At 42.1% G+C, this 24,205-nt stretch overlaps 1 protein-coding gene and 1 long non-coding RNA gene across 13 annotated transcripts in view; one reads left to right on the plus strand and one right to left on the minus strand.

Moving 5' to 3' along the window:
* The window catches only part of SGCD (sarcoglycan delta), a 517,792-nt gene that overhangs the window by 195,121 nt on the left and 298,466 nt on the right, over nucleotides 1-24,205 (plus strand). For 6 of the 12 annotated variants that reach the window (XM_066977268.1, XM_013176025.3, XM_066977276.1 and 3 more), the window contains exon 1: nucleotides 4,962-5,457. The exons of the other annotated variants lie outside the window; for them this stretch is intronic. The gene's annotated coding sequence lies outside the window, so the exon portion shown is untranslated. Of the gene's footprint in view, nucleotides 1-4,961; nucleotides 5,458-24,205 lie in introns of those variants that run through there. 12 annotated transcript variants of the gene reach the window in all.
* On the minus strand, nucleotides 4,094-5,114 carry LOC106032853 (uncharacterized). Its single transcript, XR_007160715.2, has 3 exons — nucleotides 4,984-5,114; nucleotides 4,814-4,892; nucleotides 4,094-4,294 (listed from the first exon to the last, which is right to left on the minus strand). It is a non-coding gene; the product is annotated as an uncharacterized lncRNA (long non-coding RNA).

Raw genomic sequence — 24,205 nt, forward strand, 5'->3', positions numbered from 1 at the left:
TCCTCTGCCCAAGCTGGTGGCTCCTTGGGAGAGTTACTGCGCGGACCCTACGCAGGCCAGTGTTAATGCTGTTAATCCTGAAATCTGGGTATTTATACACTGTTTTAGACAAAAAGCACCTACATGTTAATTTCCGAAATGGTGTTTTCCATTTACGGGTGTTGCCTGTAGGACCTGTGTGAAAACTAAAAGTCAGAGCTGAATGATTTTAGGTATCTTATTTAACAATCTTATTACTGCCATGGGGGATGTTATGGTTGTTTGAGTCAGAAGTAGCAAAATAGCGCAGTTAAAATTCATCATTGCTCTTAATTTTAGCTGCACTGTTAAGAAAGGTTCATGTGCCCTGGGTGGGATGAGGATGGAGGCAGGGTGCTCGTGGTGTACAGCCAGCGTGCCCCAGCACTGGGGAGGGCTCTGTGCTGTGTCACCACCCCGTGACCTGCTCTTTCACCTAATCCACTGGTGCAGTTGCAGTTCAGGTAGCACAGTCCAGCAAGCCCCAACTTACTGGTATGGTCATCAGTCAAGATGTTGGCAACAGGGAGTATTTTCCACCTCCATCTTCCCTCAGGAGCATACAGGCAGCCGCAGTTGGCTGCCCGCTGTGTCGTTAGGTTTGGATGTTATATTTGGATGGTACCTGGGGGCACGTGAGCTCAGCGGCACCTCCAGGCTGCAGCAGAGATGTATCCGTGTGTCTCCGGCAGCTCTCGATGGATTGGGGGGTTTAATGCAGTGGCAAAAAAGGGATCTGAATTGGAGTTTGAGGAAGATAATCCTCTTTTATAACCAAAGGGAATCATAGGGTAGTGTCTGTGGGGCTGAGCTGGTATTTGTGGGCAACGTATAGACAAAAATACAGCCTAGGGAAAAGCAGGGTGTGTTTGAGAGATGAGCAGAGATCCTGTGAGTCAGCTCCCTCGCCTTTCTCACATTGCCTTTCTCTTCGTTGTGTTGGTGGGAGCTGCATGACATTTGTAGCTGGTCTCACCCCCAGTATATTTCATTATATTTCTAAAGCCAAAATGCATAATATCCTGAAACTAGTATGTGCGTGTTACTCTGCAGTGTTTGGGTCTATCTTTACATCGGCAGAGTCTATTATTTTGGTATCGAAATGGCACTTCATGAACAGTTTTAGTGCATGAGTGTGTATTGCTAGTGGTCTCTGTTCTGTCTTGAATAGTGAAGCTGTCTGACTTAGATGAAAACTGGTTTAAAAATGAGGTGGAGACCATCTCAGGGTGGCTCTAAAAACCTTGGCAGTGTCTCCTTTTAATTGGCTACTGCAGAAGTGTATTTGTTCAGTCAAATCTTTTGAAAAATGAGGCAGCATGGAAGATTTGTAAATAGCAGAAATGTTTCTTACGTGATTTAGTGAATTCATAGTTTCTGTACAGGAGGAGTGTTCTCAGCATCAGAATGTGCACTAAGCCAGGACTTTCGTCATTCTACTATATCTTGGTTCCTTCATAGGGAAGAAAACGCGTTGCGAGAAATCAGAGAGATTCATCAGCTGAAAGATGTCAGACATTTTTCCCAAACCTCACATCTTCAGCCGTTGGTAATTACTCATGAACACGGTGTGGAAAGCTATGGTGGCAGTGGAAATGTTGCTTCCAAAGCCGGGTGGAAAAGATGAATGTGCTGCTGATGGTATGACAGCAACTGCCTCAAGTGACTGGCTCCATCCTTATCCATTGCTTACCTCAGGATTAAAAAAAAAAAAAAAAAAAAAGTGTTGGCCTTAAGGTGGGAAAAAGTTATTTTGTAATTAATGATGCAAAGCCACTTGTTCTCCATGTGCTTCTCAGACTACATGATACCGTTCTTACAGGGACAGAAAGACTTTGTTTTTATTTTGGTTCTTGCATTTTCCTCTGCTAATGTGAAACTTCAGAACTGCTTGAACCCATGCTTGTAGCTTCTGATCTTCTTGAACCTGGATTTTCACCCAGCTTGGTCCTGCACCTTTTGGGCTTCAGGAGCGTAAATTGCCTGATGACAGTTTTTTGTTGCTGCTGGGCTGATGTTTCTAGAAAACTGTCTGCAATGACAGCATCTCTCTTCTGAATTAGAACAGCTAATTCACAGCCCATCAGTCTATGTGGACAGTCATTCTCATTTTTTCAGCGATACTTTTGAATTTATTTAATTTACTCTGTTATATTGCTGTCCAATCAGAATACTTTGAGACTCTTCTGCAGCTTTCATAGCAGTTATAATTGTGCCTACTCTTAATTGTTCTGTTTTGTCAGTGTCATTTGGCACTTCATTACCTCCCTCCCCATTCTAAGACCAGTAATGGATATATGGTGTAGTGTAGGTCTGGGCACAGATGCTGAGATAAGATGTGAATAACCCCCCCATCATCATGACAAGTGATTTAAAAAAATAATAATAATAAAAAAAATCCCTTTATTTATTGCCATTTGTTGACCCTCATTGTGTTTTTTTTTCTATCTACCCCATTGTAGCCTAGTTTTTTCTGCAGTGTGTGGTGTGTTTTTTTTTTTTTTTCCTTTTGTTACTGTTTTTTTTGGTTTTGGTGCTTAAGACTGTTTGATGGCCGTTGCTGGAGGATTTGGGAAAATTCACGTGTACTGCCTCAGCTCCATGCATATCCATGCATGCCACGTCACCTTGTTCATATGCTTATTAACTCCTTTGGGGAAGTCTGATAGACTTGTGCATGGGGGCCACGATCTCAGACTGTGGTTTTGAACATTTGGCTTTTTTAATTAAATGCTTAGCTGTAGGAAGCCAATGAAAGAAGTGAGGTATGTTTTCTATAACATCTTGTGGGTATTTTTTTTCCGCCACTCTGCACCGCAGCTTTACGGCTTTGTTCAGAGTTGTGGGGTCCCAGAATCAGATATCATGAAAATACGTCACCATGGTGTTACTGTGTTACACTCCATGGCACTGCTAAGTTTAACATGGAAATTTTCAAAGCAGTGCCCTGAGGTGTACAAGACAAGATGAGACTTTATCAATGGTAATAAGCTTAAAGTATTTATTGTGAGCAAAAATCAAACACTTGAACTAATGTTGACTGAAACTGGTTATTGTATTACAGTTTTAAGCCATTGGTGTATATAGAAGTAGTAAGCTATAGGGCTATCTACATTCTTCACAAAGAAACTTTAATGAGTATTTCAAGTTTTATTTCTGGAACCTGTAATTTGAGAGAAGGGACTTCTACTTTACTCTCTACTTCTTCTAACAAAATGCCAGGCAGGCTTCTGATGCCAGCATTTGTCACTAGCCTTGTATAATAACTCTGTTTTATGGAAAATTTTATGTTAGAAGCTTATCTATGTTCTCTGTGGGAGAACATGAAGTATATATATGGAGTCTGTAATGAAAAGCAGTGGGAGAAAGCTACAGTCCTCGTAAATACCCACCTTGGAAGGAACCTGTGACATTCCCGAATCTTTCCTTTTGTTTTGTGCTGTTAGTCTCTACTGAAGTAACAGGTCATCGTGGTTACATGTTTCTTCTGACCTTATATGCCCAGGCTAATAGAACTATCAAGCCTCCCTGCCGTAGCAGCAGAAAGCATTTACTCACTAACTGTCATTTCATTCACCAAAGAGTGGGGAAAGTCTTGTCCAGAGGTTACAAGCCCATCAGATGCAAATCAGTATGGTCTCCAAATTTTATCCGATCAAGAATTTTTCTTTCTGGTCCATGATGGTGATCCTGTGTGAAAAAGCAGCATTTGTTGGGAAAGTACATACTGTTGTCTTAATGATGAGAGCTAGGTTATCTGGTTGTGGAGTAAGCAGGTTTTTTAAGATGGTTGTGTAATAGCCTCAAAATACCGTGATAAAATTGAAACATCCAGTCAACAGACAACTTGCACATAAAATTAGTTGATAATTCCACCTAAACGAAGGAAGAACGATGGAATTATTATTTCTGGGATTTGTTATGCCTCAATTGCACACCTGCAGTAAGAAGTGAAACAGCTTTTGTCTTTCATGGAACAGCTGTGTTCTCAGTCATAAACCATCTTGGTGCAGTGGTAGCTGAAATAAGTATTTCTGCAGTTTCAGTTACTTGGTCCTGAGAAGGCAGGGCTACGAATGTGACAGCAATTCCACATGTTCTTATATGCTGCTCCAGGTGACAGGGCTGGAGTTTCCAAATGCATGCTGTCCACATCGCCGTCCTTGTGCTGTCCCCGCAAAGCTGAGTGGTGGCTCTGTTTGCTGCTCGCTCAGCCAGCTTGCTGGTGGAGCAGCTCAAACAGCTTGGATGATTTGCTCATTGTGTCTTCCAGAACCTGAAAGTCAAGAGATCCTATTTAGAGTTTGTAGGGTTGCTTGTCCCAATGGGTTAGAAACTTGTTCATGGTTCTGAAGCCTTGCTGGTGCTGCAGTGACCTGGGAGAGGGATAGGTGCCAGGAATGTTCATAGAATCAGTAAGGCTGGAAAACACCTCCAAAATCATCTGGTCCAACCACCCCCCTGCCAGCAATATCACCACTAAACCATGTCCTTAACCACTACATCCAACCTTTCCTTCAACATCCCCAGGGACAGTGGATTCAGCCTGGATTCATGTTTGGGATTGCCCTGGTCCAGGTGCAGGACCTTGCGCTTGGCGTTGGTGAACTCCATGAGGTTCACACGGGCCCACCTCTCGGGCCTGCCCAGGGCCCTCTGGATGGCATCCCTTCCCTCCGGCATGTCGACCGCACCACTCAGCTGGGTGTTATCTGCCCTCTTGCTGAGGGTGCGCTCAATCCCACTGCCCATGTCACTAACAGAGATGTTTAATAATAGCGGTCCCAGTACAGACCCCTCAGGGACACCACTCATCACTGGTCTCCATCTGGGCATCACAGTTTCTGTTGACCATCCATTCAGTTCCTTATGCCCTGGAAATACAGACACAGAGGTGTACAGGTCTGGGCACTCAGATGTTGTCACCACAAGTTTGGTGACCCACCCCCGCAGGCCCCTTCCCACCCGCCGCTTGGTGGCCCTGTGACAAGGGGCTGCTGATGGGCGCTTCAGAGAGCTGGGGCACTGGGGAGCTGTGAGGGGGTGGGTGGTGGGAGGACTGGAGGAGCTGGGGAGGCTGGAGGCTACGAGGGGCCAGGCTGGCAGGAAGGCCCTCAGAGCCAGGCTGGTGGGAAGCCCTGAGGGGATGGGGTGGCAGGATGGGTCTGAGGGGCGAGGCAGGTGGCAGCGTGTCACGGGGCCCTTTGTGACCTGTCGTGATGCAGGCTCTGTCCAGACAATGGGCGTGCAGCAACGGGTCACGGGGCCCTTTGTGACCTCTGTGATATAAGTGCTGCTGGCAGTGTGGTTTCCCCACATTGGCTGGAGGACGAGATGGGACAGGACGGGAAGGAGAGACCCAAGCAGGCCTGGATGGAGGAGGAGGACAAGGTTAATGCCATGCCGATGAGCTGACCGAGGTGTAGGTGCTGCAGGCAGGTGAGTGGCTGACCTGGGCTGAAGGGCTGGCAGCTGCAAGCTGCCTCTGCCCCTTCCTGTCCTCACAGGAGCTGCTGTCCCATGCGGCATCCCCAGCGGCAAGGGGCGAGGGGAACCGTCCAACTCCGTGGGATGAGCAGGGAGAGGCAGGACGAAGCAGGGCATGGGCAGCCATCCTGCGGGTACAGACCTCTCCTGCCCAATGGCAGCAAGCACCTTGTGGGGTGCAGGGCTCTCCCCCCTTAACATGCCCCATCTGCTGGGGAACACCTGGCTCCGATGCATGCCCAAGAGAGAATGTTGGTGTCTTTGTATGGAGAGACTGTCCGTGCTCTCTGCATCCATCTTGTGATAGTAGAAGGAGAAATTTTAAACATTTCACATGTGAAAAGACACTGAAATCTTGTTGGTTTTGAAGCAGTTTGACTTCCTGCTTAAAAATAGCCGTGCAGAGCTGAACGCAGTGCCTGTGCTTACTGGTCTCAGGCTGCATAGCCCCACTGTTGGCAGGGCTGGGCTGGGACCTTGGTGGCTGCCCTGGTGTGGGATGTGTGGGATGGAAGCTGCTTCTCCAGCTTCACAAAGGTGTTGCATGCGTATGTGTTTGTGCCAGCTGCTGGAAGGTGCCTTCGATCACATCCGCTCTCACTGGGTTTCATTGCACTTGTATATATAACAAAATCATTGCCTCAGCTTTTTACACAGCAGGGCTGATATTGGCAATGGTACCTTGTTAAAATGAAAGACTGTCTACCTTATTGCAGATAATGTGAGACCAGCCTGCATTTTCTGTTCTGACAATACTCTGTGCCAGATACAGCCCAGTGAGAGAGATGTGCAAGTTTAGTCACTTCCATGCTTTGCTGTTGTTTTCCCTCCAAGTACAGTGATGTTTTAAGAGACTTTTTTTTTTTTTTAAGAGGGAGGAGGTAAGGGTTTGGTGCTTGCTCTCGAAGTTGTACAATAATGTGTTATTTCAAAGGATAAATGTATTAAGGACAGAAACAAGGGATTATGAGACTGCACGAAACACTGTCATCAACATGATTTGAATCATTATTATGTTTAAAACAACTTCTGGGTTGTTTGCACTCAACCTGTTCTCATGAAGTTTGCTTCATCCATAGTTATGGCATACACATGTCTCTATCTAAATTTCTTGTACATATTCACAGTATCAGGTACTTTAGTACAGTATTTCCTTCTTCAAAACAAACAAAAAAGAACTCCTGAGACTCTTGAGACTTGTTGCTACAGTCACAAATTTTAAAGGAGAAATTGATAGTTCCTACATTGTCATTTTGATTTCTGCATTAACGCCATCACTCAGTTGTGAAGCCAAATTAAAAGGAGTATTAGGTGTCCAAGTCCCTGCAGTATTAAGTGGAAAACTAGGTGACAAAGAGCTGTAGTCACCTCCAAGTACAGGTCTGTAATTTGGGAGCTGTGAGGCCACATGGAGCCTCCAACGGGTGATTCAAAGCTCTGAATTACCACCTGATTCTCTCCTGTGAGTTATGTGAGGAGCTGAGGTTCCTGACTTAAATAAATTAGCTGCCCAAATTGCATTGATTCTCCACCTCTTTCCTTTGCTCGACTCTTGCATCTTTGAAAACACTGTTTCCCTCCACTTTCCTTCTCTTCTTTTTCTTTCTGAAAAATTTCCAGGATTCATTAGTGATAATGGATAGGGATAATGGATTCAAGTGGTGGAAGATCCACCCAAGGAAAGTGAAGGTGGAAGCACTTTCATCTCTGAAAAAATGCATCTTATTTCCTTCTTGAGCCGTCATGGATCTGGCTTTGATTTCCAGACACTGGAAGTCAGTTAGATGAGGCAGCCCTGTAGATGTACTTTCCATGTGCAGGAATTAATTACTTGTGAGTAGGTTCCTTCTTCACCTTTTTATTCATAAATCAAATATCTTGAATTCCTTTACTTTTTCAGTCATTTTATTTTGATTCTGATTGATAGCCAAGTCTGGTAATAGTGTGAAGCTGTTCCTGTTCAGGGTATTTGAAAAGTGCTGTGCACTTGCAACGCACGTAGAAAATGTGCAAGAGAGGTGGGGGAAGCTTTCAGCGTGGTATTTGATCCTCTGCACTCCATACAGACAGCATGATTTGAGGGGAGCGGCAGAAAGATGGATGTTCAATATTGATTGTGGATTGGAGTCTTCCCAAAGAGCTGCTGAGTGCACTGGGGTCAGGGACTGCCAGCCACTGTGAAAGGGAAAAGCAGAGCACTTGCCCCAGAGTATGGGAAGGCATGATGTTTTTAATAGTAACTTCTGCTTATTTTCTGGTTTTTTTTTTTTTTTTTTCTGTCCTGAAGATAGGGGTTGGGGGGTTTTACCAGTGAAAAGGAGGAGAAAAGAAAGATATACATAAGTAGATATATTTTTGTTCTGAAGTTTCCTTGATCTGTAATGACAGTGGTTTATGGAGTTGAAGCAAATTTTGAAGCCAAATTCTGCTGTGCTTGGAAAAAGTGACCTCGCGTTGGTAATACAAGGCAGGGTGCAAGGTCATGCACTGAAGGGCTTGTAAGGATTTGTCCTGTAAGCTGGGAGCTCTGCAGTTAAAAGCAACAGGGGGGTTAAAACAAGTATCATCTGGTCTATCAACTCTGCCTGAAGTGAAGCTGTGGAAGGTCAGAGGCATATAACACACCAAGTGAGGCTTTTCTACTGAGGACTGTGGAAATACCACAGGTGGTGCCTCCACTGGAATAATGCAGGTACTCTTAGTGACTGCTTCTTGAGAAGGATGAATCCAAACTGGGCAAGGGCTGGAGAAAAGCTGATGAAAGCCCTTGAAGGGAGCTCTCACAGGAGATGTATAAAGGAAAGGGAAAGCTGAAAAGAATCCGCATCGCTTATTAAAAACGTACTGGCGGCAAGCACAAAGGAGGATAAGAAGTAAATTAAGTAAAGCGAAGTACTGGAGCAAGAATAAAAATATGTACTTTGGCTATGAATCAATTTGGACTAGAAATGAGCAGGAGGACTATATCTAGCAGAGTGCTTTAGAGAGGGTAATAAGGTGTACTTTATGTGAAAATTAAGGGACACGATGGCCCTCAGTAGGGCTGTGCCCCTGGAAGGCTTTGCTGGTTCACGATAACATGTTCATCAACGTATCTTCTAACCAGCAAATTGGTAACTTTCCCATTTTCCATCCTCAAACTGCATTTTTTTTTTTAATATATAAAAAAGTTCACAGGTGCAGTGCTTTGAGACTACATGGCTCACCTTTACAGGCTCTTATGCCCAAGCACAAGCGCCAGAAGTGTTTCTGCTGTGTACAACTGTGAAATTTAATAACGCTGCTAGTTTTGACTTGCAAGCTGGGGGTAACCTGAAGGGAGTAGGTTCTGTGTACCAGCTTACCTCTGCAGCCTGCGCAGCATTTCCAAGGCAGAAATACATTTCTGGTTATCCCATTCCTGGTAAGAACTGAACTTGTCTTCTGTTCACAGAGACAAGGGGTCATTTTCTGTTGCATTCATTTATTTTGAGAAGAGACGGTGAAATCCCATCTGCTTTTGTGTTTTGATACAAATGGATGACAGCCGTCATCTTCAGGGGAAGAAGGTTTGGATAAAGCAGCTTCTTCTTTCTGTGTTTCCATGTCCGAATTCTGCCAAGCATAATCCTCTGTTCTCTGTGGTCAACATGTACTGTACAAGGAGGCCAAATCAAGATTCCCAAGCAGGCTGCCCATCAGTAAACCATTTCTCAGTTTCCTGCCTTTCTTCCCCCCACACAGGCACGCATGGAAAAAACCATGCAAAAACTGATTTGTGTTTCTATTAAAACCAAACAAAAAGAGAACAGAAAGTTAATATGTGGCTCTTTAATGAAGCTGGGAGAATGAAACCGTCACCATTAGGGTCACAGAAAATAAAGGTCAACACAAAGAAAATATTGCGATGTCAGAGCAGTGGAAGTTATGCAGAAGGTAGCTGGTCATCCTCAGGTTCACTCTGAGTGCATCCTGATACACAGAATTTCCCAGCATTATTTAGCTGTGCACATGGCTTTTAGTTATTACTTTTAAGCTGAGTTATGCAAGAAATACTGTACATTCCTTTCAAGAAGTTTTTGTTAAGAATGCCTGGTCTTTACTGAATAATAATCAATAATAAGAAAAGAAGTCCAAGTTTTCTGTTTCTTTGTCTAATTAACCCTGAGAATTAGCTCCCTGCATTACAGCTCTCTCAAACAGGATAAGCAAGGAGTGCAGGCAGCATTAGTACTAACGTGGTACAAGCAGCTTAGAAGATGTTTTGATGGCTTTTTAGTATTTTGGATCAGTAATACTTTTTTTTGGCAGCATCAGATGTGGGGAATGCATAATCTTTCTGAGCAGCCAATTAAAATAATGACTTGTATGGCAAGTTCCTCTCCTTTTTCCTCCTGTGTATGGCTGCACCCTTCCTATCAAAGAAGTTGTATCTTAATTGGCAATCCCCCCTGCATCTGCTCACTCCGTCACCCCCTACAGAGAGGCACACTGCTTAATTAAAAGGGAGTTGGTGTTTGTTTATCTCTGGAATTTCACTTGAGCTTTTGTAGATGTTTCAAAGGCAGATCATTTTCTAAAGACCTTGCTAAGTAATTAATCCTGTAATATCCTTACTTTAGGAGGGGGGGAAAAAGCTGAGTTCATTGGAGTTGAGAAGAAGGCCCAGAGTTGATGAACTTGGTATGTGTGTAGCAAAGAGAAGTGTGCTAATACCCATCAGAGGAGTCAGCCTGCTAGGAGGGTGATGTGACTGCAGTGGAAAAGTGAAGGTTTTGCTGCACGATTCCTCTAAAATGTTTCTTCCTCAAGGAGTGGCTGCTTCTGGATGTGACGAGGTCGATTTTGTCTTCACAGACATTTAGTCTGTGGCCACTGTAATGAGCCTTTACACGAAGGAATATTTCATAGTCATGAAACAAACTGAAGCCAGCAACTCATTATGTTTAAGCCTACAGTTTTATAATCCAGTGGGTTTCAGACACTCTGGAGTTAGGCATCATCTTTAACTCTCTAAATTACTTGTAGAGGACTGTGCACTTTTGTCATCAAAATTTTAATTAAAATCACTGCTGAGGTGTGATAGGATCCCCTGAGACAGCTCTGAACTTCCTCCCATGGCTTCAGAGACCAGTAGTCTGGAAAATATTGCTCTTCCTTTTAGAAGAAAATGAGCAAATGAGATTCTTGGGAATGGCATTTTCCCAGTGCCTTAGCTTTTTTTGCTCCCTCATGGTCTCATTTTTGTTCTTCCCAAAGGAAGTTATATTGCCAGGGATCCACAGGCTGGGCTTTGGGAGCTGTTAGAAGTCATCCTACCAGTGTCTGGGCCGGATCACACTGACCTTGAGCTGGAAAAGCTGCTGCGGCACCAGTCTGCTGAGCCGCCTTGTTCCTCTGCTCTAGTCAGGTTCTTCTGAGGGGTCCAGCTCCTGCCATGCGAGACGTCACATCGCTTTAGCTCCCTGGGAAGCTGAAGGGGGTTAGCATTTCAATTTCACACTGCATCAGAAGGTGCTTAAAATCAGATGATAAAATGTCCAATCATTCTATCGTGTCCTATCTCCCCAGTATTTAGCCAGATGACTGTTCAAGACAGATGCTTATTTTTGCAAAGGCTGAAATAAGGGCAGTGTAAGCACAGCTGTGACTGATAACAGCAGCACATATGTATTTCATATACCCATAAGGGACAAGGTTGTAGTTTTCATCTTGCATGTGAAAATGATAAAGTCTCATGGCTGGAACCATGCTACATAAATGGGTAAGCAGCAGTAGTACGTAAATGGGACTGCTCTGACATTGTTCAGACTGTGTGTAACAAAGTTAGAAATTTCATTTTAATAGAAAGCTGCTGAGTATCTGAGACTGATTCACTGATGTTCTCTCACATATTACTTGTTGGGTGCTTGGCATGAGGTAATATGTGTTTTGGCCCCTTCTAGACTCTCTTAGGTCTTAACCATGAGAACAGCATATCCAAAGAGAGGGGGGCAAAAAGAGTGAATTGAATCTATACTTCGTGTATGGACAAGAAATAAAGATGCTTTGTAGGTTGTTGGGAGAGCTTTTTGTACCTCTGCTGGCTCACTAAATGTGATAGACCTTAACAAAGGCTGTGCTGGCTTGGGGCATCTGACTTGTTGGAACAGGGGTTGGAGCATGAAGTAGAAAGTTTTTGGATATGCTGTGCTATGAGCTGCATTTCTGCTTCTCTGAGCCAGAGGCTTTAACTGCATGCCTTGTATAGTTAGTGTGGAAGCAGATCAGTCCCTTGATGTGCTTGCTTCAGTGGGAGAGGAGGAATTCAAAAACCAAAAGATTAATTGCTTAAAACTTTGGTTCTCTTTGTGTTTTTTTTTTTTTTTTTTTGTTTTTGTTCTTGTTTTTGTTTTTTTGAGTTGAGGGAGAGAGAGCATTGGGAAGAAGGGGTTGTTAGATGGTATAAAGAGAAGCTCTTTCAGAATGGCAGTACTACAAAAGGAATATGAAACGACCAAACAGATTTTTTTGTGTGCTCTGTGTTCTCTGCTTTTCAGTTTCATTAGGACACATCAGACTTATAAGGATGACCAGTGAAATTGTCTTGACAAAGGCTTCTTCAATGAGATCAAAATAAATAAGTAGGGAAGAGAAGAGTGGCTGGAAAGCCCCTACCAATTAGCAGCTTCCTCAACCTCTCTTAATTTTCTCACAAGCTAATGGGGGAGGAGGAGGAGGAGGAACACACCTTCATCAGAATGCTGCACAGGAGAACTGGCTTACTATTAAAAGCCCAATAATGACTTGTATCAGTTTATGCAGATTTGCACTGCTGGGTTACTCTGTGCCTGGCACTTGGCAAAGCACAGATAACATTTAAATCAGGCAGTAAGTGTAATTAAGTACTACCCTTCAGCGCATCTCTCCTTTTAAGACATTTTTATACACCGTGATTTAGAACATGACAATTGGGTGAGATTAAAGCAGCAAATTGTGCCTATAAAACAAGCCCTGAGAATAGCATGGGACTGTAAAATTTTATAAAAGGGAATACAGCACATGCCTCCGATCCGATAAAACTTTTGTGAGCGGGGAGATTAACTGTGAAATACAAATAAGATGATACAGTACGCGTAGCATTCAGATAGTAAATTGCTTGTTATTGTAACAACTTATTTCCTCTACCCAGAAGATTTCTTACTTAACTTTTCCGGAAAATCTCACCATGTAAATGATTCATTAACTACTGGAGGCATGGACAGAACGTAAGAAGTCAAACAACAGTGATGTCCCTTTGAAGAAAATAGTAATGTAAATGTAGTGTGAGAGCTCATCTGTGCTGAAACACATGCAGCTGATTTTGTGATCGGTTTCTTCCCCAGCTTCAAGTGAGATGCATCTAGAAAAGGGAAATAATCCTTACCATATTTCAAATCCTTAATAAGACCCATTGGAAGAGTTTAGTGGAGAACAAAACCACTGCTTTACAGGAGAGGTCTGAAATGTTGTCTTCTGTGATAGTTGGCAGTGCACAGCCATTGGGTTTCTCTTGCACTTTCATTGCACCTGAGAATTTCCATCGGCTAATCTTCGCACACCTTAAGTAAAAGAGTGAGCTTTTTTCGAAACTTCATTTGCAATTTTTGGAGCTAGTGGATCACAATTCATGCTGAAGCTGTTGTCATTGATAGAAACTGAAAGGCAGAAACTCCCTTGGCATCACTGTTTTTGGTGGCTTTTCCTGCTTATGAGCTGCTGTCCGTGTGTTATGGCATTGCTTTTCATTGTCTTTCTCAGTGGTCTCATGTATTCTTCCTTCCTTTCATTCACACGAATCCTACCCTGCTCAGTCTTACACTGCTTTTTTTACTTGACTGACATAATCACCTCTTATTAAGAGCCATTGAGTCTTAATATATTCAACTTAAATGTCCTTGCTTCTTGTCAGACTGGATGAAGGGATGCACAACCCCAAAGCCTCTCCATTACTTCCCAGCTGCATTAGCTGTAGAAAGAAATTGTCTGTTAAACTATTGTATTTCGGTCATGTTAGAAAGAAGATCATGTGCATGGCATGGGGAGGGAGGTGATGGTTTGTTTCCTTCCTGCCTGATATTCTTGTCCTACATTAAAATAAATACTTTATAATCCTTAATTGCAATGATGTATTATGTAAGGAAACAGCAGAACTGGAAGGAGAGGCTTAAAATTCTAGAGGTGTTACAGGATAGCTGGCTTTTAAATATCGAGCAGGCACTGCATTGCAAACAGTCTAATGCCAAGCCATGGACACGTAGCAGAGCAAGGAAGGAAATAGAGAAGAAAAAAGTGGGAGCTTCTGAAAATGCAGCTTTGTTGGCATCTATCCATTTTGTGGGTACATCATACTCAGCGCTTCTTTTGATAAGAAAACATTTAAACCTTTTGTTGCGCTTTTGTCTTGATGTCCTTTTAACTTTTGGTTTTATTATTCAGAACTGTATTTATGCTTTAGATTGTTTTGATATTGTTAGGGAGATGTCAATAATTCTGAACCAACATTTAAAAAGTTCTGTTGTATAGAAATGTTGACCTTTTCTTCTTGTTTGGTTTGAAAAGTCAGTTCAAAATGGCAAGGCTTCATACAGAATGGAAATTCCCTTTCTCTGAAATGCAGGTGGTAGCAGTGAAAATAGGGGCTGCTGTCCCACCAGTACCCTGTTCCCATCTTTCTTTGCATGTTTTTCCCCATGTGGTGATAGTGATACCACTATACCCACCTCAGTCTCGACATGTCTTTGCTTATATTTTCAGTGAAAGGATTCCTTGGTTTTCCATTAGATGTGTTCTGTATTAGTCGATTTTTGTTGAGCATGAACTGGGCATTGGGATTGTGCCTCCGCTGTTCTCATGTAGGTTAGTGCCTATAACCTGCACTATGGAATTAGGTACCCACGCTGCAGCGAACTTCAGTGAGTTGGACCCCAATTGAAACTGCAGTCTGAGAGCTGCCTACACTGATTTTGTTTGACTGTGACCTGAATCTTTTAGTACTTTATTTTTTCTCTATTTTTTTTCCTCTAGGTTTTAGTGGTATTTTTTGTTGCATGATCTACCTAATAGAAGAATCAGCTTAATTGTTTGCGTTATAGTTGGTAGGGAGTAAACACAGAAAATAGTGGAATATTTGTTCTCTTTGGAATTGAAAGGCATCTTCTCTAAAATTTAGCCTGTAAGCTCTATTTGTCTTATCTGTATACTCTGGTATTAAGAATTATTCTCTTATTTGGATTTGTTTATAATTGGCCTATTGGGATGGGTATGTTTGTTGATTAAAAACAAAACAAAAAGCAAAACGGTGCATTTTTTTCTTCTTAAGGTAAAGTTAATCATTTTTAAAGTTTACATTTTAAAGCTCCTGAGATTGAGCAAAATGGGCAGAAGTTAAAATGCTGTGAATGCTTTCCTTTAACCTTGGCCAAAGGCACAGCAGTGAGAACGTCCATATTCCATCTTGGACAGGGATTTGTAAGTCCAGCTCTGCTAACATTAATGGGAGTTACACTAGCAAATTGTCTGTCCGTAGGTGGAGAAAACAGACCTATTAGATGAAACTGCTGTTCAGCAGTTATTGTCAGCAAATGTGAGCACTGCTATATTCATTAATGCATTCTAATATTGTAGAGATAAGTTAGTGCTATGTCTGTGACTCCTGTTTGGGCTGAAGCAATGAACACAGCTGGGGCTGTCCCGTGTCATTTGGGTTTAGGGGAGGAACCATGCTGCTGAGTCAAAGGATCTTCTGAATTGCTGTGAGGTATGGAGTTGCTGAAACTTCACAGTGCTAATATATGTGGGACTTCACTCCAAATAACTTCCCACTAAGGGCCCCCTCAAAGTATTTCATGGCTGGTAAGGACTTCTTGAGGCTGCTTTGTTGCTCAAGAAAAGGCTTAGAAAGTGATAAGGAAGTTAAAGTTCTAAACACTGCCAGAATTGTCTAGCAAATTGTCATTCCTTTATGTATAGCGATGATTTGTCAGGGATTATTGCATAATTAAAGAATTAATTAAAAATAGTTTAAGAGTTGTGCTTGTTCTAAGTTAATTAAGACTAAGAGTAGTGATGGCTCAGATTTTCTTTAACTGAAAAGTCAACAGCTCGTGTGATTTGTAGTTATAATCTGCGCTTATCTCATACAAATCACTTCTGGTCTCTCTCAGTTAAACTGTACGTTTTGTGAGGTTTTTGACCTTTGAGGTATTTCTGCATTAGATAATATATACCGTTCAAACTTGAATATTTTGTGTAGTTTGGCTGATAGTTGATTCATGGGTTAGGTAAATATATACAGGAAGTATATACCAGGCATGGCATAATGTCAGAATACGAATTTCAGGGAAAACGTTCTTCCATTCTGAAGTCTGTTTGAAAGCTTCTGTGTTACCCTGTCACCTCCTACCTCCCCCAAAGATAAAAAGCATTTAAATCATATTATTGTGGGGGAGAGAGGTTTTGTTTTGTGTCCTGTCCACCCCCCCCCCCCCCCCCCCCCAACAAGAAGTAGTAATTTCCCTTACAACTTGCATTTCAGTGATAAAGCCTCTATTCAGTGCTGGGTCGCAAGTCCCTAGGAGTGCCATCAGTGAATCATTTCCCTTAAAGATGTGCTTCAATACTTAAGGGTATCGCTAAGACTGAATTGTGAAACCATGTAAAAACCCATTATCTGTTTCTGGGAAGAACGATGGCAACAAAATGCATTACGAGATCTCTTCTTCTGGGCTAGACACTGTTGTGAAGAACTGGCTACAGAGGAAGGGAAAGAGGTGCAATTACTTAGGATATTTGCATTCTTAATGTTTTCTTTCTCTTATTAAATAAGAGAAGTAAAATATGCTAGTTGAAGCATTATGATGTTATCATATATTACCTACCTACTGCTGCAAATTAAAGTGATGTTGCACTTCTGTAATCTGTTTTGGAGGAAACTGTGTTTGGCAATATGGGTCATTAAAAGCCCAGAAAGCAATCCAACAACCCAGACAAATGTTTCAGCACACTTGGGTTCCTTGGATTTTATTAGCACTTGGTATTACATAGCCTTTCATGGCAAAATTGTTGTTGCCGTGTAGTTTATGAACAAATCATCATCTTCATGGTTCTCAGATAATTATGCTCATGTCTATCTGCTTCAAAGGAGGCCCCCTTTAAATGGGTTTTGTGTAAGATTGAAGGCAAACAGCAGTAGGTTTGGATAAGCATCTGGCCCAGGATCTCATATGCCTTCTTTATTCAGAAAGTCCTCCCTTGCTGCTTGTAAGCAAAGTATTAGCTTCTCCATGCCTCTTTATATTTCAACATGTTTATGAAGTCATGTCAGGCAAAAATATTTTGTATAATTACTCATTTGTAAGAAGCACTGGGACGTGGGGACAGAAACAGCCTAGGTGTGTTGGGAGGAAGAAAATGCAAGGGGAAGTTATTTTGGAATTTACACTGGTGCCATAAAACCTGAAAAACGAAATCCTTCGTGTGCTGTGTGCTTGCTCGTCTGGCTGCGGACCTCTGAAGAGGCAGCTGGCTGAGCGCGCAGCGTCTGGGCAGCGTCGTGTGTGCACACAGACGCTTCATTGTGTGCTTGAGAGCGAGCCGCTAGCACAAGGCCTCAGTGATGTGGATGGCTTAAATGGGTTTCCCATCCGGAGAACGCTGTGAGGAGAGTGCAGCAGGTAATCTGTCTTGTCTTCACACCTCACTTATTTCCTAAACAGAAGCATATTTTGACATCTTCAGCTGAAATGTTAAGGAATGCCCTGTGCCTGCAGTTGGTTCAAAATAAATGGCTAATTATTATTATTATTTTTATTATTATTATTATATGCAGGCTGAGGGGTCAACATTTGTAGAAAGTTAAGTTTACTTTTTTTTTAAAAAAAAAAAAAAAAAGGAAAGGAAAAAAAAAATCTCTCCTTGCAGAATACTGAGAGTCATGCTAGAAAATCTTTGCCAGGTCTGTACCTAATGCCAAAGCAAGTAGACTAGGCTGTTCCTTTTTCTTTTTTTTTTTTAATTGAACTTCCATCTCCATTGGTGTAAATTAACTTAGTCATTTTTGTCTTATTCTTGGTGCATGCAGGGAGCAGCTGTTCTTCCCTTTCATTTTAGTCATTTTATGCATTTGATGATAGCTTTTTCCTGCTTTTCTGGTCTGCCCTTTTCTACCCTGCTTGTTTGGTTATTTGTTTCATTTAACATGAATGTTTCATTTAACATGTTGGTGCGTCTGGAACACTACCACTGTGCTCTACCTCGTCTTACTGTATTTGTTTAATGAGCAGTGTATAAAGCTGTGAACTGCCTGCCACCCAAAATTGCCTCAGTGCTGTGCAGATACAGATGTTTTGACACGAAACATGGCTTAGATGGCTACCGCACACTGGTTGCAGCAGTACTGTTTCAAAATCGGAATCCTAAGCACTCCTAATTTGACCTGCGGTGGCCTGAAAGCATAACATCCGTCTTCATAGGAGAGGTTAGATAGAAACCTAGATATTGGGTGCAAGGCAACATGTCTATTAAATCCAAGCACCCCGTCTTCTGTGCAATGCAGACCAGAAAAACTTAGCAGGTGATACTCCTACTGGCTTTGTAATTTCTGGCTGACCCAGAACATGGCTTTCCAATCCGAGTCAAGTCTGTTTAAACCCATAAAATGAAGAAACATCTCCAGAAAGGGAGCCTTTTAAAAGAGGGAGGGAGAAAGCACCCCAGTTGTGACAATTCTGTGCTGATCTGTAGCCTTTGGGGCCTTTTAGAACAGCTGGCAGTGTGTTAGAGACTAGGCTGATCATAAACTGAAGAGAAATGGACATTTTTGAGCCAAGATAGCAGAACTGCAAGTATGTTTATTTTTGGAAGGATTGTAATGCCAACTGGCAGCGCAAACTTGGCTAGGTTAAGGGTCTGGTGCGGCTGTAATAAAACATAAGGATACTGAATTTAGCAAAGGAGCAACAGGAATTATCGTTGGTATTGTTGCCGGGGAGTGCAGATGCAGTCTGGCATTTTATCAGCATAATCTTGGTTTGAACTTCATGAATAAAATTTAATATAGGGGGCTTGGAATAGCTGGTGCTGGATTTATACCCAGGAGCAGGTACATTTAATTTCAGTAAGTACATTGCACTCCTCATCGTTTGTGTAATTTGAATGTTAACTCTTTAGGATCCATCAGTTTTTGACTTCCAGAAAACTTCCCTGGCATCAATAGTTATATTTTCTTTCTGTGTATCATTCTTAACAAATGAAAACATGGATTATATTTTAACTACTGGCTAAATGTTTCAAGTGGAAACATTCCTCACTTCAGTTCTTAAAAGAAAATTATTTTGCTTTGCAATGCTTTCACTTTGCCATTCCTGAGTCTAGAAAATTTAGTTGCAAATGGCCAGAAGAAATAACCCATGTAGCCTCATCACCACATCCCAAACCAATATGAATAGATGTGAGAAATCAAAATGGCAAAGGGGAATACCGCAGAAATAGGGAATGATGTTGGGAAGTCTGAAATGATGAAAAACATATGACCTAAATTGTTACTTGTTTAGATTGGATTTTTTTAAGCTCCTCTTGCATTGATATTTAAACTAGTATAACTGTATTTGGCAGCAATCCTCAGTCACTACAGCAACTCCCCTTCCAATTTTATTTCCTTCTTAATGATCATTTCACTTTTTTTCTCTGTCTTACTGCTTCCAAGAGCCTATTCATTGATATAATCTGAGGCATAAAAAGTTTCTCCTTAGTTTATAGTACTACTTTGGAACTTGATCATGGTCTAAATCCTCCCTATCTGAGGAATTTTGCTGTTTATTTTGCAGAGTTGTCTTCAATTCATTAAACTGCAGCACAAATTCAGATATTTCAGTGTGTTCCTCTTATACGGAATTAGCATTTTTTCAGTAATGATGCTATTTTTGTTGTTGGATGAGCTAAAGATGCCTCAAAATTTCAGTTGACTTCAAATTTCAGTATCATTTGCCAGGTCGCTTTTTACCCTTTCCTTACATAAGCCAATTTTGCAATAGTTTTTAAACAACTTGGCTTAAATAACTAGCAACCAGAGAAGAGATGGGAATAATCCCTGTTTGATCAATCATATGTGCTTCCCGGAGTAGTGAAGCTAAGTACTTCAGTGATTAAAAATAGGAGAAAATACAAAGAATCTGCTGTGTGGTAGACAGCAGTTATTGTCATGGTGCTTAGCTTAGGCCTCGTTCTGTACTTCAAATTCTCATTTCAATGGCTAACCTCCTGCCTAGATGGAAAGTCTCTGAATTGCCATGTCCCTGCCCAAAATCCTTCTGTAGCTTGCTGGTCTGGTTTCTCATGCAAGTAGTAGAAAGCTGTGATATATAAAAATGATGCTTGGACATGTCAGATTGACTGGTAGTAAGATTATTTATCAAGGAGTGGATCTTATTTTTTTTTTTCTTAATTTAAGCATGATCATTTATATGGATTTGCACAGTGAGAAGTAAAGAGGGATGGTTGCATACTCAGTGTGCTGTGCTGCCCAGAAGAATACTCCTGGGCATACCAAGAGCTGCTGCTGATGGGGAGCTTAAAGTCAGGAGCATTAGAGGGTGTTCCTGCGCTGAGCGCTCACAAGCTGCCTGATGGATGCGGGTCGGTGTTTAACTGAAAGGCACTCCAGTCACGATGAATGTGTCACAAGCTGAAAGCTTGACCCTGGGTTGCTGCTTAAATCTGTTTCCAAATCCTCAATGACACGGTGAAGCTCTAAATCCCACTGATTTCTCTGGGTGTATACTTCTGCAAAATTTTGAGCTAGCTCTCTCCACGAGTCAGTGGAGCTGAGCAGACTGCATGAATGTGAGACACCTGGCTGGATCTCCTCCAGACAAAGGAATGAATCCTGGCGGTTTCCCTCAACTTTGCTGGGAAAAGAGCTGAGCGCTCAGCAAGACTGCTGCAGCTCTGTCCCGTTATTTATGAGGGTGGTCAAGAATAGGAGGAATCCGCTCATTGAGCGGAATCCCAAACAGAACCGCACAGACCTAAAGAAAGGAGAATTGCACACCCTGAAGGTAGAGCGATAATCTTTAGGAAAGATAATCAGCTTTTGTGTGTTAGCCATCATCAGCCCAGAGGGGAGCAATTTCTGCAGTCCACCTCTACTTCAGCCAGGAGGTCTCTGTGTATGGGTTTAATTGTAGCTCAGTTGATGAGAACGTCGGATAACTATAGAGCCTGTAGGTGCAGCTCACACGTTTCAGGTTAAAAGAGCAGGCTTTGTAAAATCTCCACCTAGCTCTTCCTATCTGATAAGGTCTCTAAAAATATTTTTAGTATATTAAATGCATTACATTTCACGTGTGGGAGAATTTCTTTAAGCAGACCATTTTTCTAATGATGGCCACTCTCTAGCACTTCGCTTTCTGCTCCAAAATGCACAGCGCTCAAAAGAACCATGTATTTTAACTGTTTTTTCTTATGTCTTTAATTAGATTATTGGTACTTTTGAGCATTCTGGAAAAAGACATGCTTTACAGTGCAGGATAGGGAAGAGAAGAAAAATACTTAATGAAATATTGCTGTGAACCTGGTAACGGTACGTGGCGGCTTTTTTGACCTCTTCTAAGCCACATCCCTGTACTTTCATCTTTCTTTTAGATTCCCCTCTTTTCTTCAGTAAAGCTCATCACAGGAAGAGCATTGGAGGAAACTCTTTTGTAATGTAGATCTTCAAGTGCGGGTCTGTGAAGCAAGTAGTTTGGGATGCCTGCTGTGTTCAGAAGATCAGCTCTGCTTTTCTATCGAGTTTGCAGTTAACCCTCTGGTAGTAGGTTTCAGAACTCTTAGTGTACATCATCCTTGTGTCTAATGGCTTGGTCTGTGAGGTTAGAAACTTAACACTGGAAAACCATTGCTGGTTATACTTACCTATGGTCTAGGGTAGAAACTTTTTTTTTATTTTATTTATTTATTTCCCCGGCAGTGTAGGGGCTGTTTCTTCTGTTATGTTGGCATCCACTACCCAGGTTTTGGTTCCCTTGTGTTAAGTTTTGTCCCTGGTGCACCATGGAAGTCATTCCTTCCTTTTATAAAGTATTTGGGAGTTGTTGCAGAGAAAAGATCTTGCCCAAAGTCAGTGGAGCTGGTCATTGGCAAAGCCAAGTTCACTTTAGTTAGTGAATTCACTCATGCTGACTGGGAACATAGTGAAGCACATCATGGCCCAACGGCAAAAAGCCCTTAATAAGTGAAGTCATTTATTTCCAGTGAGATGTCATACACACAGCTACCTTTCAACTAGACAACTGCACTGACGACGTATTGTGTTTCCTGCTCAGGCAGGGCGTAACCGCTGTCTTGCGGTGTCCCAGGCACTGGCCAGGGAGGAATACCTTCAGCAGCACACTGCAGGGGTTGATCCCAGAGAGGAGGGAGGTTGGTCTCACCAGAAATATGTTCTCAAGTTGATCCCTGCCCGAAGGGATCCCCTCCCGCGCCCTGCCTTCCACTGAGGTCTCTTTGTTACTGCTGCACTTTCATTTCCTCCCTTTTGGCATGCCGAAATCAAATTAAAGGTAAGAGTAGAGTTCCAGCTGACTTCTGGTTTAAGTCTGGTCCTTCATAATTTAAAATCTAAAACACCCCGTAGGAAGTTAATGCTTTACGTAGACCAACTGCAGTCCCATTTGCTGCACAGATAATAATAAGCCCTTCCTGAGATTAGTGAAGGTTCCTTTCTGAATTAAAATATCACTTTGGGGAAAAGCTGTCTTTCTTCGCTTGCCGTTGTGCATAGTCAGTGTCTCTTTCAGCTTGGATTTCTGCCAGAGCTCTGGCTCTGGGCTTATGCCTGACCCTTACAGGTTCTTAATAACGTTGCTTGGGTTGTGCTTGAAGAAACTGTGTGGAGTGGCCGTTTTGAAGGGGGAATGCTGGGGAATGCGGGGGATTAATAAGCTGCAGTACAAGATGGTCCAGTGAAGGTTCAGTGTATCAGAAGGACAGCACTGAAAAATGGAATAATGCCACATCAGCTTGAATTGTGGATGTGCTTTCTTTTAAATGTGGCTGTGGTAACTTACTGTGCTAGAATTGCTCTTCCTCCTCTTCTTTGCTTGTTACAGACACTGAGCACAATTTTCAAACTCGGACCAGTGCAATCTAGCATGTCTGTGGACAAGCATCCAGCTTCTAAAATGGAAAAGAGAGGGGAAGGGGAAAAAAAACCCACTATCAACACAAAAAACAAACAAAAAACCACACCACCTACAGAACTCTTGCACTGTTTGACTTGTAAACCTCCCTCACACCTCAGCCTCTTCCTTTAATTTTTTCTCTAGGGGGTTACTGCAAGTTTAGAGCTATAAGGATATTGAATGAGTTTTTCCTCTTCAGAAGAGGTGTACCGGTCCCCAGCTGCACAACACATGAATAATGCATGAGGAGTTTATTTGCTTGTGCGTGGGAGAAATCTTCACTTCCTGTTCAATGTTGGCCTTGTCTTTTCTCTTGCGTGTGATCTCTTTTCCTCTTTTGCATCTTTTTTTTTTTTTCTTGTTAGCATCTAAGCAGGACATAATTCACTTGCCTTTGCCAATCGGTGGTATTTTTAAGTTCAGTATTTCACTCACTTATGAGTTTGGCTTGATACACGTTTTCTTGTCTGAAGCTGCTGTTGAGGGTGTTGAGCACTGCAGCAGTGTTGCACAGTGCAAATGGAGCAGCTGTTCCAATGGTGGCAGTCCCCACGGGAGAGCAGGAGTGCTTGAAGTCCATCCTACTGGTGAAAGCGGATCAGAGAGCTGTGTCTACAGGCCCTGCTACTGCAAGGATCATAGACCTGCTGCTGGTTTCTTTTTGGTCTCCTGACCAATGCATCGTGCAGACACTGGGATGCATCTGAAAATAGGTTGGTCAACTTGTTGAGGGATTCACCTAGATCCATTTAGATGGCAGTTTAACTTCCATGAGAATGAAGAGAAACTGTGACTTCAGAGCTCTGTGAGTTGGAGAAAGCTCATTTTTATTATGTGCAGAATTGATTTGATGGATTATGTTTGACACCAGTCGGGGGAGAGAGATGTATTCAGGCTGCGAGTGCAAGAACATATTCCAGGATTTTTTTCTCTTCGGTATCTTCCAAATACGATGAGTATTTTTTTCTCCTCAGCTGTCATATTCCTCTAATGAGTGCCTTTCCTCTGTTACATTTAAAAATAAAAATAAAAGATGAGATTCTCTATAATACAATCCACAGTTTAAAAATAACTTTGGTGACGTACTTTCTAATGGTGGCAATTTCAAAGCCCGTGGAGATGGTGCTGGAAGAAGTTTCTAATCTAATAATGAAATGTGTATGGCACAGAAAGAAATGAGGAGACTAGCTAGAATCAGCTTATTTTTCCTTTCTTGTCTCTTGCTTCTTCAGCTCTTTCTGGTATCTTTCCCTTTTAATTGCAGGGCAGAGATGAGAAATGTAGAATTGCAGTTGTCATAAAAAAAGTAGAAGCAAAGGTCTGTTTCTGTAATCTTGTAGCTTCTTCTGGTGCAGAAGCCCAATGAAATCCTCATTTCAGAAACAAAAAGTATAGTCTGCTTCATCTCTAACTGCTGTCAAATGTTTAAGCTTTCCTTTTCCTAGCACTTATTCAGAACACATTTTCTGTTCAGCTAGGAATGTTATTACTAACTGATGAACAAGCCTGAATACTGAACGTGG

The sequence above is a fragment of the Anser cygnoides genome, chromosome 14, assembly GCF_040182565.1.
Source record: "Anser cygnoides isolate HZ-2024a breed goose chromosome 14, Taihu_goose_T2T_genome, whole genome shotgun sequence".
In the NCBI taxonomy this organism is placed as follows: Eukaryota; Metazoa; Chordata; class Aves; order Anseriformes; family Anatidae; genus Anser; species Anser cygnoides.